The sequence below is a fragment of the Oncorhynchus masou genome, chromosome 5, assembly GCF_036934945.1.
Source record: "Oncorhynchus masou masou isolate Uvic2021 chromosome 5, UVic_Omas_1.1, whole genome shotgun sequence".
In the NCBI taxonomy this organism is placed as follows: Eukaryota; Metazoa; Chordata; class Actinopteri; order Salmoniformes; family Salmonidae; genus Oncorhynchus; species Oncorhynchus masou.
In genome coordinates, this window is record NC_088216.1 from 38,875,846 (window position 1) to 38,894,896 (window position 19,051).

Genomic DNA, 19,051 nt, shown 5'->3' on the forward strand with positions numbered 1-19,051 from the left:
TAAAGAAAAACTGACAGGTCTGTGAGAGCTGGAATTCTTACTGGTTGGTCGTTGTTCAAATATTAAGTCATGCAATAAAATGCAAATTAATTACTTAAAAATCATACAATGTGATGTTTTAGATTCCGTCTCTCACAGTTGAAGTGTACCTATGATAAAAATGACAGACATCTACATGCTTTGTAAGTAGGAAAACCTGCAAAATCGGCAGTGTATCAAATACTTGCTCTCCCCACCTTACATGATTTCAGTTCGTCACATTTGTTTTCCAGTGATTGAAAACCAAACCATGCTTGTCTTGTTTTTGGTACAGATCCCAATGACAGTCTTTTCCGTGGCGTTGAATCTCATTCCTTCTGTATGCATTTTTAATAACCAGCTAGCCGTATGGATGGCAAAGGCGGATTTGCCACTTATCGCCTTTTCCTCAAAAGGCACCCTGATCCCTGTTCTGGTGTTTGGAGTATATCCTTCCCGTCCGACTCATTAAAGAAGAATTATTTGTCCAATTCGAGGTGAGTAAACGCTGATCTGATGTCCAAAAGATTTTTGGTTGTAAGAGACGGTAGCAGCAACATTATGTACAAAATAAGTTAAAAACAATGCAAAAAAACGAACAAAATAGCATGTTTGGTTAAGAGCCAATAAAACGCCAGCCATCCCCTTCAGTGCCATCAAGTTGGTCCTGTTTGTAGGTGAATCCCAGAAAGAGGGCCAATTATCTACAAATAGTATATTTTGGGAGGGGCAGAAACAGTTTTTCAACCAGCAATTGAGTTGTGAGACTGCCGTAGAGCTCATCACTCCACCCAACTGGGAGGGGGCCAGAGACAATTACTCGATTCCGACACATCTTTCTAGCAATGTTGCGCTTGTTGACCTCTGAATGTTTCATCCTAACATTGGGGGGATTTTACTACTATCTGTACTTACTGGTGACACAGACACTGTTTCATCATTTCCTACACTTAAATTGACCTTGCCTAACGATTGCGTCTGAAGCTGGGCTTGCAACTCGGCTATCCTCACCCTAAGGTGATAGTTCTCCTTCATATTTTGAGTACAGCAACTGAAATTAGATGGCATAGCGTTAATGTTACTACTTAGCTTTTTCAGCGAGTGGAGGTCCTGTAGAACTATGTCCAGAAAGTATCCAGGGTGAAAAAATTGAATGAAAAACGTTGAGCGAGGAAAGCACCATGGCCCACATCGCAACTGCTGCTACCAGACTTATTTTACAGCTCAATTTATACACTTGCCCCCCATCCCCACCTTCCCCAATACACATGTAATATTGTACTATAAATTGTCCCTTCCTGCATTATACTTATGTTAAAAATCTTTATTCTGTTCTACTGCCATTTATTTATTTTTTTTGCATTGTCGAGAAGGAACCTACAAGTAAGCATTTAGTTGGCCGATATACCACTTGAAACTAAAACTATGAATATACTGTATGTACAACATTTTCAGAGCACTCTGCCTAGGCGACCTCATGGCACAATGGCACCACAGAACATGGTGACCATTGCCGTGTCTTTGGCATCATTAAAGGTGAAGACTGTTATTTTATCAAATCAATTCTCTGTAATTATTATTATGTAATCATGTAAATTGAATTAACTAGGAAGTCGGGGCACTACGGAAAATCTTCACATTACAAAGTTATACTTTTCAGAATAGAACTCTTCAGATATTTAAAAATCTGATCAATTAGTCTTCTATTAATGAATTATTCTTTACCTCACGTCAGTCTCATCTGAATGTCATAAATTGTTGGTTATCTGCACAAACCCAGCCTTTACTATGAAGCATCCATACACCAGTTAGCTTAATCATTTATTTGCTAACCATCTAAATAATCACAGAAATGCATAAACAAACAAACAGTAGATATTGGTTACTACTACCGATATGACGGGTTGGTGGACAAAGGGAAGGGGGTGTGGACTGAGAAAGGAACAGGGAAGACAAAAGGGATCACAACACACAGTTGATAATTATAGTAATTTAAATGCTAAACTTTGCTAATCCTTTGCACATGAACGCTCACTCATTCGGGAATAATTGCAATCGATATATATTTACGCCCATATGTCATTGTGATCTTCTCTGTTGGAATCGTCAGTCCATCTGCGGGAGAGTCAGTTCATCGGAGAGTCTCTGGTTACTCATGGTGGTTGCTCTATCGGCGGCTCCTGATCGTGTCGGTTGTAATGGATACGTCAGGCGTCACTTAATCTGACTATTTTCATAATTGATTTTATGAACGTATTTCCGCAAAGGACTTTCTGTCTAATTTTGGTGTGGCATATTAACATGTTTTAATGATACTCCTCAATCACTATGATCACAAAATGTTTTTGAGTGTATGTTCAATAGAGCTGAGATTTATTTCAAAGTGTATTCACCTTATTGATTACACCTATCAAGTTGTTTCAGATCTATACAAGTGCCTAGGGAGGAGGGTTTATCTTTTCTTCTGGACAGGGTCTAACTATTCTGGTGCAATAAGCACATGCTCTAGAGATATCCCTTATTGGAACAGGGGTTAGAACATTTGTCTTTGGTGTTGGTGGCCTGAATTTGAACTCACCTGCTTTCCTTACTTGATGGACTACTCTGTGAACCCTTAGAAAACTGGACACAGGAATGTTCTTGCAAAATCCCAAGAAATGTTTCTAGCACATTAATATCAGAGGGGCTATGTTAAATGCATTCAGCTGTGCAACTGACTAGGTTTCCCCTTTGGAAATTCGGAGAACATGGCAGCCATGTTTGGTGGAATGTTGATGGAATATTCTCATAACCGTTAGAAAACTGGACACATGAATGTTCTTTCAACGTCTCATAAAACTTGTCTAGAACATCAATGGTGCATATACTGAGAACATTGTAACCATGTTTTAAATAAGTTCTACTTGACATGAAGGGAATTTTCTCCTAACTTTAACACTAAAACTTCCAAAAATGTTTCATTACATTACATTACATTTAAGTCATTTAGCAGACGCTCTTATCCAGAGCGACTTCCAGAAGGTTTGTGCTAACATAGAATGTTCCCCTAACCAATGGCAAACTGGACACTCAAACATGAGGGGAATATTACAGGTAACATTACAAAAATGTTCTCTCTCCTTAGAATTGTTAGGTAGGATCACCTGTGTTTTTTGCTTCATTGTTTAGTAAATCAGGAGTATCTTACTATTTCAAATAGGAGCTTGATGAACATGTGCAAAGTCCAGGCAAGACTTGTTAATTTGTCTTGTTATCCAGCCCAGATTCCTCATAGCCACACTGGTCTTGCAGATCGAGATTCCATTTTCTCTAAAGGCACTCCTCTGTCAAACTTCACCAAATTTCCAATTAGCACTCTATATTCTGTACCGTAACCCCAGCAAGCACTGACTGCCTTATCTACAAACCAAAAGAAACCCCTCTCCCCATTGATCTGAAGCTTTGGTGCAGTGTAGCTACTTGAGGAGAAGGATGGAATATCTGGAGTATTTGCAGTCGAGTGGAGACGCACAAATAAGATAATGACTTGGAAATAACAATTTCAGCGTGCCATGTGGAATGGTAAAGAGGGTTTGAGAAAGGGAAGAAGAGAGAGAAAAAAAGCAAAAGAGAAATGACCATGAGAGAGAGAGAGAAAGAGAGAGAGAGGAGAACAAGCTTTGGCTAAATTAGACCAAATGGCAAGATCACTACTGTCTCTCGTGTGAGGATGATATTTTGTATTTGAGAATAGCTAAGTAAAAAAACGAAATATGGATTTTCCCTCTCTTATAAGTACACCTGTATGTCAGTTAAGAAAGCCTGATCTCTCTCCCTCTTGTCGATGCCTTTAAGTCTGTCAGAACTGGGGAAGCCTTTGACCCTGTTTCTCTGGGCATTCGTCTGTCAGACTGGTGGACTTTGAGTTATAGTGGCCGCAGACACTCTGGAAACCTTCCTAAGAGCTAATAGGGGTGCATGATCTGACACTGAAGGCAAGGGCTCTAGGCAATTTATAATATTTTCCCCCTCTCGCTTCACTACCCCGTCTCTCTATCTCCTCTTTGACATTGCTAACTGCTCAACAAAGGACCTAATGAAGCAGCAGAGGGAGAATATTTTGCCGCTACTTAAGAAAAAAGAAAGCAGGAAGTTTGAAAGCAGCTATTTAGACTGTAATTATCCTCTTCTCTACACTCTGGTCTATACTTTTCTACACCTATGCACTCCCTCCCTCCTATCTAAATGTTTTCAGCATGTGATTAACACAATTCTGTTTTGTTTACGGGTGTCATGCTGGCAGTGGCTTAGCCACTGCTAATGTGCCGGTTATTTTCTGTTGTGTGCATGCAGTAGATGTAACAATCAAGCTCACTCTAAATATATACAGTCGTTGCCAAAAGTTTTGAGAACGAAACAAATATTGATTTTCACAAAGTCTGCTGCCTCAGTTTGTATGATGGAAATTTGCATATACTCCAGAATGTTATGAAGAGTGATCAGATGAATTGCAATTAATTGCAAAGTCCCTATTTGACAAGCAAATGAACTGAATCCCCAACTACCATTTCCACTGCATTTCAGCCCTGCCACAAGCTGACATCATGTCAGTGATTCTCTTGTTAACACGGTGTGAGTGTTGATGAGGACAAGTCTGGAGATCACTCTGTCATGCTGATTGAGTTTGAATAACAGACTGGAAGCTTCAAAGGGAGGGTGGTGCTTGGAATCATTGTTCTTCCTCTGTCATCCATGGTTACCTGCAAGGAAACACGTGCCGTCAGCATTGCTTTGCACAAAAGGGCTTCACAGGCAAATTACAGGCCTCTCTCATCTTTTTAAGTGGGAGAACTTGCACAATGGTGGCTGACTAAATACTTTTTTGCCCCACTGTAGATGATGACAATGACCTTGACACCAGATTTAGTAGTACAGAGCCTGTAGATCCATTAGATGAAAGCTTTCAGCCGGGAACAAGTTCAAGCTCAACATCGGAAACTAACCAGGAAACTAACCAGGATAGCCAAAGGTATTTATCAAAGCACAATACCCTCTTGAGAAAGGATATTCACCAATACACCAAAATGTCTACAAACCAAGTGCTCTTCAAAGTTTTCACACCCTTGTAGTCAGTTCTTTCACGTGTGGAAGGGGCTGTTGGTATACTCTTTTAGCCTATTCACTCTATTGTTGGCCATTCTAGTCTACTCGACAGCACAACTGTAGGTGATCAAACACAACAATCCATGACTAGATTGTCTATCCCCCCACAAACTTTTCACAACAGTCCATCTCAATGCCCCATATTTGATTCTGGATGTTGAAAAACACATTCCAGGCTACTTTACCTTTATTTAATTTCCAGATTAACATGGTTTAAAGTATGGTTTCACACCCTCATGATCAGTCTTCATGTCTTTACAGGAGACTTGCAATACAAACAAATCTTCTGCAAGAGGTCGAAGCAGTGGGGAGAGAATGATGTTTACGAGCCCAGAACCCACCACTTCAGGGAGAGGCTTATCCACCTGGCTTTGGAGTGCAGAAAGTACCAGACAGTTGTCTACAAGGGGCCACAGCTCCTCAAACTTAACACCGCTGCCAACAAAGCCTGCTAAACCAGCTGTCATTACCGAACACAAGACGAGGTTCACCAGCTGAAGAACATTTTTGAACCTGCTTGGAACATTCAGCCAACACAACATTCATATTCAGTTAGACTGATGATGTAGTATAAGACTGAATGCCTAGTGTACTCACAGCATTATGGAGTAGATATTGCTAGCTCTATTGCTCGCTCTTGTACACACACATATATATATATATATATATATAAACTATATATATAAAAAACTAAGTAAGTAAATATTGTTTTACAAGTGTACTGACAAGTGATTAAATGATTCCAACTGCATCAAAAAACTGTTCAACTTCTGGATCAATTCATTTTGACATTTGTGAAATGTACTTGGATAAACTAGCTAAAATCGTACTGCTAAAACAAATGATGCAGGGAGTTTGTGTATCATTTAAACTTTAATTTGTTGGCAAGTAAACATGTTTCAATAAAACAGTAGATTAGGTCTTCATTTAGTAGATGCGTTATACTGCAGTATAGTGTGTGGGATGCCGTGGGATGGAAGTGCACGTAATAATAAAAAATGTTTTAACCTTTATCTAACTAGGCAAGTCAGTTATTAAGAACAAATTCTTATTTACAATGACGGCCTACACCGACCAAACCCAGACGGCGCCGCTGTATGGGACTCCCAATCACGGCCGGTTGTGATACAGCCTGGATTTGAACCAGGGTGTCTGTAGCGACACCTCAAGCACTGAGATGCATTGCCTTAGACCGCTGCACCACTCGGGAGCAATTTGCAGTGCACAACATCATAGTATTTTACTGTCAGCCATTGTTGCCAATAATGGTCGTTTGAAACACCAGAGGGAAGTTTGTTGGTGCTTCCATACTTTTCCAAATAAACCTACAGAGGTCTATGCAGGCCAGACATTTTGATTGTTATACACTATCAGAAACAGCATACTCCAAGGTTATTAATTAATCTAGTTTTTCCAAATTACACAAACAATTGTGCACATGGTCTCTGCTTTATAATATAACTTTTTCCTAGAATAACCTAGAATAATAAATTATTATTGTATTTGTGTTTACACTGATCCGGTCAGAAAAAAAAGATTGTAATCTAACAGTACCTGTTTTATGGATGGCATCTTTTGTATTCCAATTTATTGAATGAATAGATAACAGGTGGCCCGGCCCACAGCTTTGTAGCGTGTTTACAGTGCACTTTCACTCTGTTGTTAATTTTGAAAAGAAGAGGGTCCCAAGTTTTCTGTAGTTCAACATTATATTGCTGAACCCTTATATTGAGCAAAGGGCACTCACATTGGACATTCACAGTTAGTGCATAGTCCTATACTCCGCCCAAACCTGATTGTGATCATCATCTCTTCCCTCGCTCTCTTTAACGAGTCATTCTCCGCCTGACTCTCTACCAATGCCACCAGATGCTTTTTTCTATTGTTGTTATCTATTTAGTTCAATTCCAGTCCCAAAGCAACTTAAAGGGACATATATTAACAGTATATGCATATAATCATCAGAGGATCCTTCTTTTTGCCTTCTTTCTGGGTGGTTACAGGGTTAAGAACAGAAACAACTCGAAGGTTAAAAATGTAGGCATTCATTCCAAGTGGGTAATGTTAGGGCAATCGTTTGGGGAAGGCTTAGAACCAAATTACGCACTCTTACTATCAGCTTTCATCAGTATTCACAGTATTCTCACGTTTTGCTAGTGCATTGTGAACTGCGGTGGCGACAATCTAATGTCTATTTTGAGTAATCAGTCTGCGTTCCTATCTTCGCTCAGATGACTGACCACAGCATTCACACCTAACTGAGCTATTAGACTATTGTTTTGTAAATTAATGGAGGAGTGAATGTTTCTGTCCGAGAGTCTCTCTACTCTCCCACTAGAGTCCTGCACAAATTCATCTAGGATTTCCGGGAACTGTTTATTTAAGTTTCAATTGAACTATTTTATTATCGAAACAATTGAGTGCATTCGGAAATTGTTCAGACCCTTTCACATTTTCCACATTATGTTACGTTACAGCCGTATTCTAAAATGTATTAAATAAAATGAAAATCCTCATCACACACAGTACCCCATAAAGACAAAGCAAAAACAGGTTTTTAGATGTTTTTTTTTGTATAAAAACATGTTTAAGAAAATAAATGAAATACCTTATCTACATAATTATTCAGACCCTTTGCTATGAGACTCGAAATTGAGCTCAGGTGCATCCTGTTTCCAATGATCATTCTTGATATGTTTCTACAACTTAATTGGAGTCCACCTGTGGTAAATTCAATTGATTGGACATACATTCAATTGATTTGGAAAGGCACACACTTGTCTATATAAAGCTCCACAGTTGACAGTGCATGTCAGAGAAAAAACAAGTGATGAGGTCAAAGTAGAGCTCTGAGACATTGTGGAAACTTAGCTAGTTTGGCTTGTAGTGGTACTAGCAAGCCCCGGTATCCCAAATCAATCCCGAAATTGTACTGTACTGAACAACATGGCCTCGTGTAAAAATATGTCTTAAATTGCTAGCAAGCTACTGACTGCGAAACAACTTACTAATTTGTCATTTGCCCTCCTAGTCCAGCTGGTCTAGGCTGCCACCACTGCTTGCTGGTCTCACAATTATTTTTCTCGCTGTCTCAACTCCCTTTCAGTGTTTTCCAGATCAAATAAATAGGGCTGTATGTTCTTTTACATTAAAAAAAATGTTTCGTCGTACAGCTCTTTTTGGAAATAAGAATCATCTGAGATAGGCAGTGCACTGTAACATAGCTCCCGTGAACCTGGAGAAACTAGTACCGTCCCCGTTTAGAAAAGTCCGCCTTCAAGAGTGGGAATAAAATTGGACAGAGAAGTAACGGCTCCTGCTGGCTGTAGTCTTTACAAAGCCAGGGAAAATTAGTCAACATAGATATCCTGCAACAACAATGGCTCAATTGAACAAAGACAACCATACCTATTCGCTGCTAGCTTGATCGAGGCAATCCGCAAAACACAAAGGCCACAACAATTGCTACAAAACAGGACTCCATTCATTTTTTAGATCAGACAGCAGGCTCAATCAACCGATGATGCCATTGGTTGAACTCTCCCGGCGTGAAAATTTAAATAATAATGAATTATGTCTGAAACACCTCTCATTACTCATAATTATGTAGCGAGACTACAAAAACACCCCAAATAGTGTATGGCAGTGAAGTTTCCCTTTAAGACGTCACTGACTCCTTAACATACGTTACAAGCTTTGAAGTGAAACTCTGCATAAAAAGTTCCTGTTGTCTCATGTTGACCGTGGGCTTGGCAGCAGGCCAGCATAATACATTTTGAAAAGGGTCATCTCTGTGAAGTTATTCACTGCATGGATTTAATTGTTTTGTTAACATTTTAATACATTTTGCCCTCAGTTATTTTTCATTTATTTTATTTCACCTTTATTTAACCAGGTAGGCCAGTTGAGAACAACTGCGACCTGGCCAAGATAAAACAAAGCAAAACAACATTACACGTTACACATAAAGAAGTGTACAGTCAATAACACAATAGAAAAATATATGTACTATATGTACAGTGTGTGCAAATGTAGAAGATTAGGGAGGTAAGGCAATAAATAGGCCATAGAGGCGAAATAATTTCAATTTAGCATTAACACTGGAGTGATAGATGTGCAGATGATGATGTGCAAGTAGAGATACTGGGATGAAAAAGAGCAAAAAGATAAATAACAATATGGGGATGAGGTGTGCTATTTACAGATTGTCTGTGTACAGGTACAGTGGTCGGTAAGCTGCTCTGACAGCTGATGCTTAAATTTAGCGAGGGGGATATAAGTCTCCAGCTTCAGTGATTTTTGCAATTTGTCCCAGTCATCGGCAGCAGAGAACTAGAAGGAAAGGCGGCCAAAGAAAGTGTTGGCTTTGAGAATGACCAGTGAACTATACCTACTGGAGTGCGTGCTACAGGTGGGTGTTGCTATGGTGACCAGTGAGCTGAGATAAGGTGGGGATTTACCTAGCAAAGACTTATAGATGACCTGGAGCCAGTGGATTTGGCGATGAAAATATAGTGAGGGCCAGCCAACGAGAGCATACAGGTTGCAGTGGTGGGTAGTATATGGGGCTTTGGTTGAAGAGCCCCATATTAGTTTAACTAGTATTTAAATGCAGTCGGAGGCCACAGAAGGAGTGTTGTATGGCATTGAAGCTTGTTTGGAGATTTGTTAACACAGTGTCCAAAGATGGGCCAGATGTATCCAGAATGGTGTCATCTGTGTAGAGATGCTTCAAAGAATCCCAAGCAGCAAGAGCGAGATCATTGATATATGCAGAGAAAAGAGTAAGCCCGAGAATTGAACCCTGTGGCACCACCATAGAGACTGCCAGAGGTCCGGACAACAGGCCCTCCGATTTGACACACTGAACTCTATCTGAGAAGTAGTTTGTGAACCAGGTGAGGCAGTCATTTGAGAAACCAAGGCTATTGAGCCTGCCGATAAGAATGCGGTGATTGACGGAGTCGAAAACCTTGGTTATAGCATGTATCAAGGCAATTTCATAAGATACAGTACATTGCTTTTTTGCCACTAAAATATGATATTTATTCTTAGCCTAGAGCTCTACTTCATTGAAACCACATACAGTACTGCATATCCACCTCGAGCTGACTTGAAATCCGTCCACACGCTACTGGCGGCCTCACACAGAGTTTCTGATAGGCTCCTGATGGCTATAATGTGGTTTATGATGGTAACAATAATAGTAATACTGTAATAATGATTGTGGTCACCATAATGGGTATTCACACTTTCCTGGCACACTGTTCCTATCGTCCGTTGATTACTGTGGTGCAGTTCCAATGGGGTGCAACACCGGCTCTCGGTTTTCAAAGGTATGATTCAGACTCGAGCAGAGTGGAGTGCAGAGTGCAAGTGGATTTTTGTTTTGTGTGTCAGGCAATTTCCTAGGTAGGCACAGACCTTGCTTGGTCTCTCGTTGTTTCAGGGAATTGGGGTTTCCTGATAAGTTCAGGGGTGAGTGAGCCTACCTATAAGCCCTTGTGCCTGCGACTAATTTCTGAACACGAGTAACATTCTGGAATGTTTCTTCATTTTATTGTAAGGGGTTCAAGACCTGCAAGGCCTTTGCACTGTCGCAGATCGTTACAGTATGTTCATCAAGGATAGTGTCTTGTCATGACGTTGCACTCTTTGGGTACAGCGAGCACCATCCCTCGCTCTCTGCTTCTACAACCAGACTGCTGTGGTCAGAGAGAGGTCGTAAATTCCTGAGGAGAAGACACTGCCTCATGGCCACACAGTATTTGAGACAGAGTTAATTTTCATAGAGAACAAAGGAATTTCTTCCACCTCACAGAACTTGAGGTCTGAACAAATTTCATGTTCTGGAGAAAGTATAAAAGATCTGTGAAGAATCCAGCTACGAACTGGTCCGTTTGTTACAACTTGGGGAAGCTCATGGGAGACAGTGTGGCCACATTACCATAACACTGTTTATATAATAGCCTCTGATATGAGGTTTACATCTAAATGTTGTATAAGATGAATGAGTGAGTATGATAATGTTTGTAAAATTGTGTAATGTGATTTTGGACTGTTTAATGAAGGAAACTCCAATTCCCTTTTGAGTTGAACTAAATCAGAGGACCGCACATGAGCCCAGTTAGGGTCAGGCATCCTGGGCAGCCCCTTTTCTGCAATTCCGAATAAAACCCAACTTTGAGAAATTCTCAGCAGACCATGATTTTCTCTATTACGAGTGGACGAAGGTTGCAGACCATTGCTGAATCTTTTAACCATACTACGTGGTTAAACTCTTAGACTATCGATACCGACAGAATAAGAACAAGTCTTTGATATAAATTACTAGTCTGCAGCTAGGAATTCGGTATCATTGAACACGAAGAACGACAACCTCTGAAACATCCATTCTACAACATGAATGAATGTCACTCTGAACAATCCCCTCTAACCACGACAGACAGAGAGAGAGCGAGAGTGACGGACAATTCTACAAAATAACTTCTCAACAAAGATCAAGACGACACACAGAGTAAATATATATATTGATTGCAATTGTTCCCGAATAAGTGAGCGTTCATGTGTGAAGTAGTAGCTTTTCAATTGTTATAATTATTAACTCTGTGACTTCTTAGTCAACCCCCACTTCCCTTTTATCTAACAAGTCGCTATGCCAGTTTAGCCCACTAGGGCACATTTCCCTATCATTTCTTGTAACAATATTTACTGTGTTTGTTGATGCATTTCTGTGAATTACTTAGTTAGTAATAAATAAATGATTTAAGACAATTGATGTATGGATGACTCATAGTGAAGACTGGGTTTGTGCAGATAACCAACCATTTACGATGTTTGGAATGAGACTAACGTGAGGTAAAGTAAATAATTCATTAATCAGAAGACTATGCATCAGATATGAAAATATCTGAAAGGTGATATTGGAAAATTATAACTTTGTAATCTGAATATTTTCCTTGGTGCCCCGACTTCCTAGTTAATTACAGTTACATGATTAATCAGTTTGATCGCGTAATACTAATTACAGAGAATCTTTGATAAAAACCAAGTCTTCAATTTAATGATAGTAAAGACAATACAGTCTGTATCTCTACTATATCAGTCAGCTTTGAAACACCGCTAGCTGGATTTGAGAGAAGGGTCAAGCAGCAGATGCATCTTAGATACAGTGGCAGAACAGTGCTGTAGGATTAGTTTGTCTGGCAGGCATGTATTGGTAGTACAGAATCACTGGAATTAGTGGTACCACTTATAATTTCTTCCGGGTGTACTGGTACTGATAAATCAAAAGTTCAAAATTGGACAGCAAATTATTTATGGGTGTATTTAGCCAAATTACATTTTGAGTGGCTTGATGTGTTCGTGCGTATTGTATTCTCAAAGATGAAGAAGAAAGAGAACTGTGCTGGAAGGATTTGAATATTTTCTGGGAATTGTATATTCATAGTATTCATAATCTGATTATCATCAGTTAGGAAGTACATGCAAAATGATGCACATTATGGCATATTCATTGCATCACTGTTAAATGTCTCATTCATTTCTTTTAGATGAGAAAGTAAGGATAAAACACTTTTACCAAACACCTCCTGAAGTAGATTCCTCTCAACGATCTCGCTTTCCCACTCAGCCAATTAAAATCCTGCCCTTTTCCTCCTTCAAATCACTCCGACATCCTAGTCATTTTATGCAAAAGATTGCCTATTTTTGCCTTGATGAAATACAACGAATAGATTGATTAGCTTATATCATAATGGTGAGTCATGTAATGGGCCTGTCAATCATGTTGGGGACAATGTGTGTGAGGGTATGGATTATTACCACAGAATAAGGGGTTAGATGTTTCACCGGATATATAAATCTAAAGCATCCGCTTGGCATTTCCCACAGTGGCCGGCAGTGGTAGAAGATGAAGTGAGATGATTTTGGCTGACATTCTGCAACTTTTCTCATCTAGGAAGCATTTAATCTCATTACAGTTTTCTGTTCCCAAAACTAGAATCTGTTCCAAACAGAGTGGACTAAGTTTTGTAGACTTTACTCTTTGTCAAAGTTTCAAATAAATTGCGTTGCTGATTGAGTTATTGCACACGCGCAGTACCTCACGGATGTATGCAATTACATGCTAGAACACGCCACGCTAGCACATGTTTGGCTCTGCTCACCTGCTTGCTTGTTCTGTCCACTATGATTACTTTTCTCCCATTGGAAATGACAGGCTGTGGTCCATCTTGGGTTAGTTATACATTATTGGCATTACTCTTGCTATGTGAATGAACGGGGAAGGAGTCTGTGTATTGAAACCCTTTATCTAGAGATTGTCGAGTTCATAAATCCAGGCCTACTTTTAAAGTACCGTAAGGTTTAAAATGAAGCCTTCTTAGATCCTCTATTAGACCATATATATATATATGTATATATATATATATATATATATATATATATATATATATATATATATATATATATATATATATATATATATGTCTGATGTCTGAAGTTTACATACACTTAGGTTGGAGTCATTTAAACTCGCTTTTCAACCACTCCACAAATTTCTGCATGACACAAGTAATTTTCCCAACAATTGTTTACAGACAGATTATGTCACTTATAATTAACTGTATCACAATTCCAGTGGGTCAGACGTTTACATACACTAAGTTGACTGTGCATTTAATCAGCTTGGAAAAAATTATGTCATGGATTTAGAAGCTTCTGATAGGCTAATTGATATAATTGGAGTAATTGGAGGTGTACCTGTGGATGTATTTCAAGGCCTACCTTCAAACCCAGTGCCTGTTTCCTTGACATCATAGGGAAATCTAAAGAAATCAGCCAAAACCTCAGAAAAATAATTCTAGACCTCCACAAGTCTGGTTCATCTTTGGAAGGGATTTTCAAATGCCTGTAGGTACCATGTTCATTTTTACAAACAATAGTATGCACGTATAAACACCATGGGACCACGCAGCCGTCATACCGCTCAGGAAGGAGATGAGTTCGGTCTCCTAGAGATTAATGTATTTTGGTGCGAAAAGTGCAAATCAATCCCAGAACAACAGCAAAGGACTTGTGAAGATGCTGGAGGAAACAGGTACAAAAGTATCCATATCCACAGTAAAACCAGTCCTATGTCGACATAACCTGAAAGGCCGCTCAGCAAAGAGAAGCTGCTGCTCCAAAATCGCCATAAAAAAGCCAGACTACGGTTTGCAACTGCACATGGGGATAAAGATCATACTTTTTGGAGAAATGTCCTCTGGTCTGATGAAACAAAAATGGAACTGTTTCGCCATAATGATCATAGTTATGTTTGGAGGAAAAGGGGGATGCTTGCAAGCCAAAGAACACCATCCGAACCGTGAAGCACAGTTGTGGCAGCATCATGTTGTGGTGGTGCTTTGCTGCAGGAGGGTCTGGTGCACTTCACAAAATAGATGGCATCATGAGGAGGACAATTATGTGGATATATTGAAGCAACATCTCAAGACATCAGTCAAGTTAGAAGTTAAAGCTTGGGTCTTCCAAATGGACAATGACCCCAAGCATACTTCCAAAGTTGTGGCATAATGCCTTAAGGACAACAAAGTCAAGGTATTGGAGTGGCCATCACAAATCCCTGACCTCAACCCTATAGACAATCTGTGGGCAGAACTGAAAAAGCATTTGTGAGTAAGGAGGCTTACAAACCTGAATAAGTTACACCAGCTCTGTCAGGAGGAATGGGCCAAAATTCTCCTAACTTATTGTGGGAAGCTTGTGGAAGGCTACCCAAAATGTTTGACCCAAGTTATTAAACTATTTAATGGCAATGCTACCAAATATTAATTGAGTGTATGTAAACGTCTGACCCACTGGGAATGTGATGAAAGAAAAAAAAGCTGAAAGAAATAATTCTCTATACTAATATGCTGACATTTCACAATGTTAAAATAAAGTGTTTATCCCAAGTGTACACCAAGAACAACATGCAGCTAACCCAGCCTTAATGACTATCAATGAGACGGGCCAATGGTAGAGACACAAATCAAGCAAAAGCTGTATTTTAGCAGCGACATGACAATGCGTCACCTCGCTTGTCAGATCATCAAAGTTCACTGGATGATATAGTATTTATGTAGCCCACTATGCAAACCACTGTTGATGCTCTAAGTTTTGCATTTCACAGAGGAGCCATTTGCACACTGTATTTTCAATCTTCGTCCCAAATGACACCCTATTCCCTATATTGTGCACTTCCCCATTTAGAGAATAGGGAGACATTTGCGAAGCACACAGTGATTTATGTCACTTCTGCTGCCGCTCCCCCTCTCTGGCACTCAAGGTCGCCAGGCTGCTTATCATTACGCACACCTGTCACCATCGTTACGTGAACCAGCACTTCATCGGACTCACCTGGACTCCATCACGTCATTGAATGCCTCCCCTATATCTGTCACTTCCTAAGTTTCATTCCCGTGTCTGCATTGATGTTGTTTTGTTTCTCTTGTCCAGACGCTGTTCTTGTTTAGTTTCATGTCTATTTATTATTAAATCCTCACCATGTACTTGCTTCCCGTCTCCCAGCATCTGCCGTTACGGAACCATTACAGATTTCTAATGCGAACATGTGGCTCTAGGGATATGAAACCGAAAGGGTGGAAGCGGCTTCGTCGCCTATTTGTTTGCAGTGTAAGTTTGTGATGTCTGATACGGAGACAATCCATTTAATTACTGCTCCCGACGTTGTCAGCCTCCCTGAAAGTTGGTATGGAACAAATCTGAGATCTGTGTGTTAACGACTTCCTCGCAAGTTAAATAGTTCAGCCCCCAAAATATTATCTTATTCAGCAAAACAATTTGTGGTCCATGTGTAGGCCTTTAACACGGTCCATCACTGCCACTGCAGACCAAGAAAGCCCAACATACATAGAATTAACGTCAATACCACTTTGTGTCTCCAATGACAGTACTTCAGATCCCATCGAGGAATTCACAATGCTAATGTAGCCAGCCATTACACATGTATGTATGTATGTATGTATGTATGTATGTATGTATATATATATTTTTTTAAAGCAGAATTCCATAGCAGGGGAAGGAATGTATGATTATTTTTACAAGACAATTGTGTCATTGTCTCCTATCATGTGCTGAACCTTATAATGGGCTGTAAGGTACTCGGCAAGGTTGACCAGGTTTAACTTTTCGAAAAAAATTGTACATTCATTTCCCTTAATGTCAAAACAGGGGTTTCTTCAAATTGTTTATTTACCCATAGTAATACAGATGTCATCCAACCCTTCACTCACATATGCAGCAGGACCCATTTACCACAACAATACTTCATTTGGGATGGGGCATCCTCTCCTTTCTCTCACAGTCTCTCCTTATGGGAATCTAATGGCCACTCGGTGTGTGGGCTTACCTGGGCTTGAGGAGGCAGGGAGGCAGCTACAACACATTGGGAGGTTGAGGGGAAACAAACACACACACACACACACATTGGGAGACTGGCCTTCACCGACTGCAGCCCGGTCTAATGGGAATCTTATGGCTGAGTGCGCAGGATGTATGGTGGAGGAATGAAAGTATTCCAGCTGTGCGACTGACATGGAAAATGAACTCCACTGTGAGGGAGAGCAGGGGGAAAGTGGGAAGGCTGCTGCTGCTGATAGAAATAGTCCACAATGGGATTAATGATGAAGTGGTCAAATCAGAGCCAAGGTGTTTATTTTCTTCCCAGGCAGCGAGACAGTCGAAAGTCATTCAGTGCTTCTGCTTGTCTTCTCACACTGATGCAATGAAGCTTTGTAGTTATCGGCTAGATGGTTTGGTTGTCCCTGTTGCTTTGGTGTTAAGAGTATCTGGGTTATAGTGGTGGAAAATGCCCCTGTACACGTACATGGTGTATTGTTTGTTCTGTTGAGGTACAGTACGTATTTGTTCCATTTATTGAGATAGGATTTATTTTTTCTCAGGATTTGTATAGATAAAGGAAAAGAATACGATATTTGTGCTTCTGAAGTCCGCATAACATTTTTAATGGCCTGAATATATTGAGGCATACAGTAGCATAGGAGGTTGGTGGCATATTAATTGAGGAGGACGGGCTCATGGTAATGGCTGGAGTGGAGTTGGTGGAATGGTAACAAATACATCAAACACATATAGTCTGTGTGTTTGATGCCATTCCATTTACTCCGTTCCAGCCAATATTATGAGCCGTCCTCCCCTCAGCAAGCCTCCACTGGTATATAACATGATTATAATTATTACATGATCCTAGGCCCCATGCTCTTCTCAATTTACATCAACAACATAGCTCAGGCAGCAGAAAGCTATCTCATCCATTTATATGCAGATGATCCAGTCTTATGCTCAACTGGCCCCTCCCCAGATTTTGTGCTAAACTCTCTACAACAAAGCCTTTCTGTCCAACAAGCTTTCTCTGCCCTTAACCTTGTTCTGAACACCTCCCAAAAAAAGGTTGTGTGGTTTGGTAAGAAGAATGCCCCTCTCCTCACAGGTATCTCACAGGTATTACTACCTGTGAGGCTTTAGAGCTTGAGGTAGTCACCTCATACAAGTACTTGGGAGTATGGCTAGATGGTACACTGTCCTTCTCTCAGCACGTATCAAAGCTGCAGGCTAAAGTTAAATCTAGACTTTGTTTCCTCTATTGTAATCATTCCTCTTTCACCCCAGCTGCCAAACTAACCCTGATTCAGGTGACCATCCTACCCATGCTAGATTATGGAAACATAATTTCAGTGGTGGAAAAAGTACCCAATTGTCATACTTGAGTAAAAGTATAGATACCTTAATAGAAAGGTACGCCAGTAAAATACTACACGAGTAAGTCTAAAAGTATTTGGTTTTAAATATACATAAGTATCAAAAGTAAATGTAATTGCTAAAATGTACTTAAGTATCAAATGTAAAAGTGTTAATCACTTAAAATTCCTTACATTAACCTCTCTGGGCAACCCGACGCGCTAGCGTCCCACCTTGCCAACAATAAATGCAAATGCGCTACGCCAAATGCTAATAGCACTTGTTAAAACTCAAACGTTCATTAAAACACACATGCAGGGTACTCATTTCAAGCTACACTCGTTGTGAATCTAGCCAACAAGTCAGATTTTTAAAATGCTTTTCGGCGAAAGCATGAGAAGCTATTATCTGATAGCATGCAACACCCCGAAATACCTGAAGGGGACGTAAGCAAAATAATTAGCGTAGCCGGCGCTACACAAAACGCAGAAATAAAATATAAAACATTCATTACCTTTGACGAGCTTCTTTGTTGGCACTCCTATATGTCCCATAAACATCACAATTGGGTCTTTTTTTCGATTAAATCGGTCCTTGTATACCCAAAATGTCAATTTATGAAGACTGTGTGATCCAGGAAAAACACCGTTTATAAACGCAACGTTATTTTTTTTAATTAAAAAGTTCCCTATAAACTTTGACAAAACACTTCAAACTACTTCTGTAATCCAACTTTAGGTATTAGTAAACGTTAATAAACGATCAAATTGATCACGGAGCGATCTGTATTCAATAGCAACAAGTTTGGAAAACGTAGTCCACTTTCCCCCTTCCATTTCTTACTGCTGTGTACCCGACGAAAGGCTGTGCCTATTACTCATATGACCAAGGATTTAGCTGCATAGAAATCACAACACTGGCGACATCGTGTGGAAGCTGTAGGAACTGTAAGACCGTTATCTATTATACCTTGCAATAGACAATACAGAGACTGGCGGATTGATTTTTTCTTCGTCGATTTTGTGATCAGGTTTCCTTGCAATTTTGACCACGAAACACGTTCTGTTATAGTCACAGACATCATTTAACCAGTTTTAGATACTTCAGAGTGTTTTCTATGCACACATAC

The 19,051-nt window shown here is 39.9% G+C and overlaps 1 protein-coding gene across 4 annotated transcripts in view; it reads left to right on the forward strand.

Moving 5' to 3' along the window:
• LOC135539561 (cadherin-22-like) overlaps positions 1-19,051 on the forward strand; it is a 334,240-nt gene that overhangs the window by 132,768 nt on the left and 182,421 nt on the right. The gene's annotated exons all lie outside the window — the stretch shown is intronic.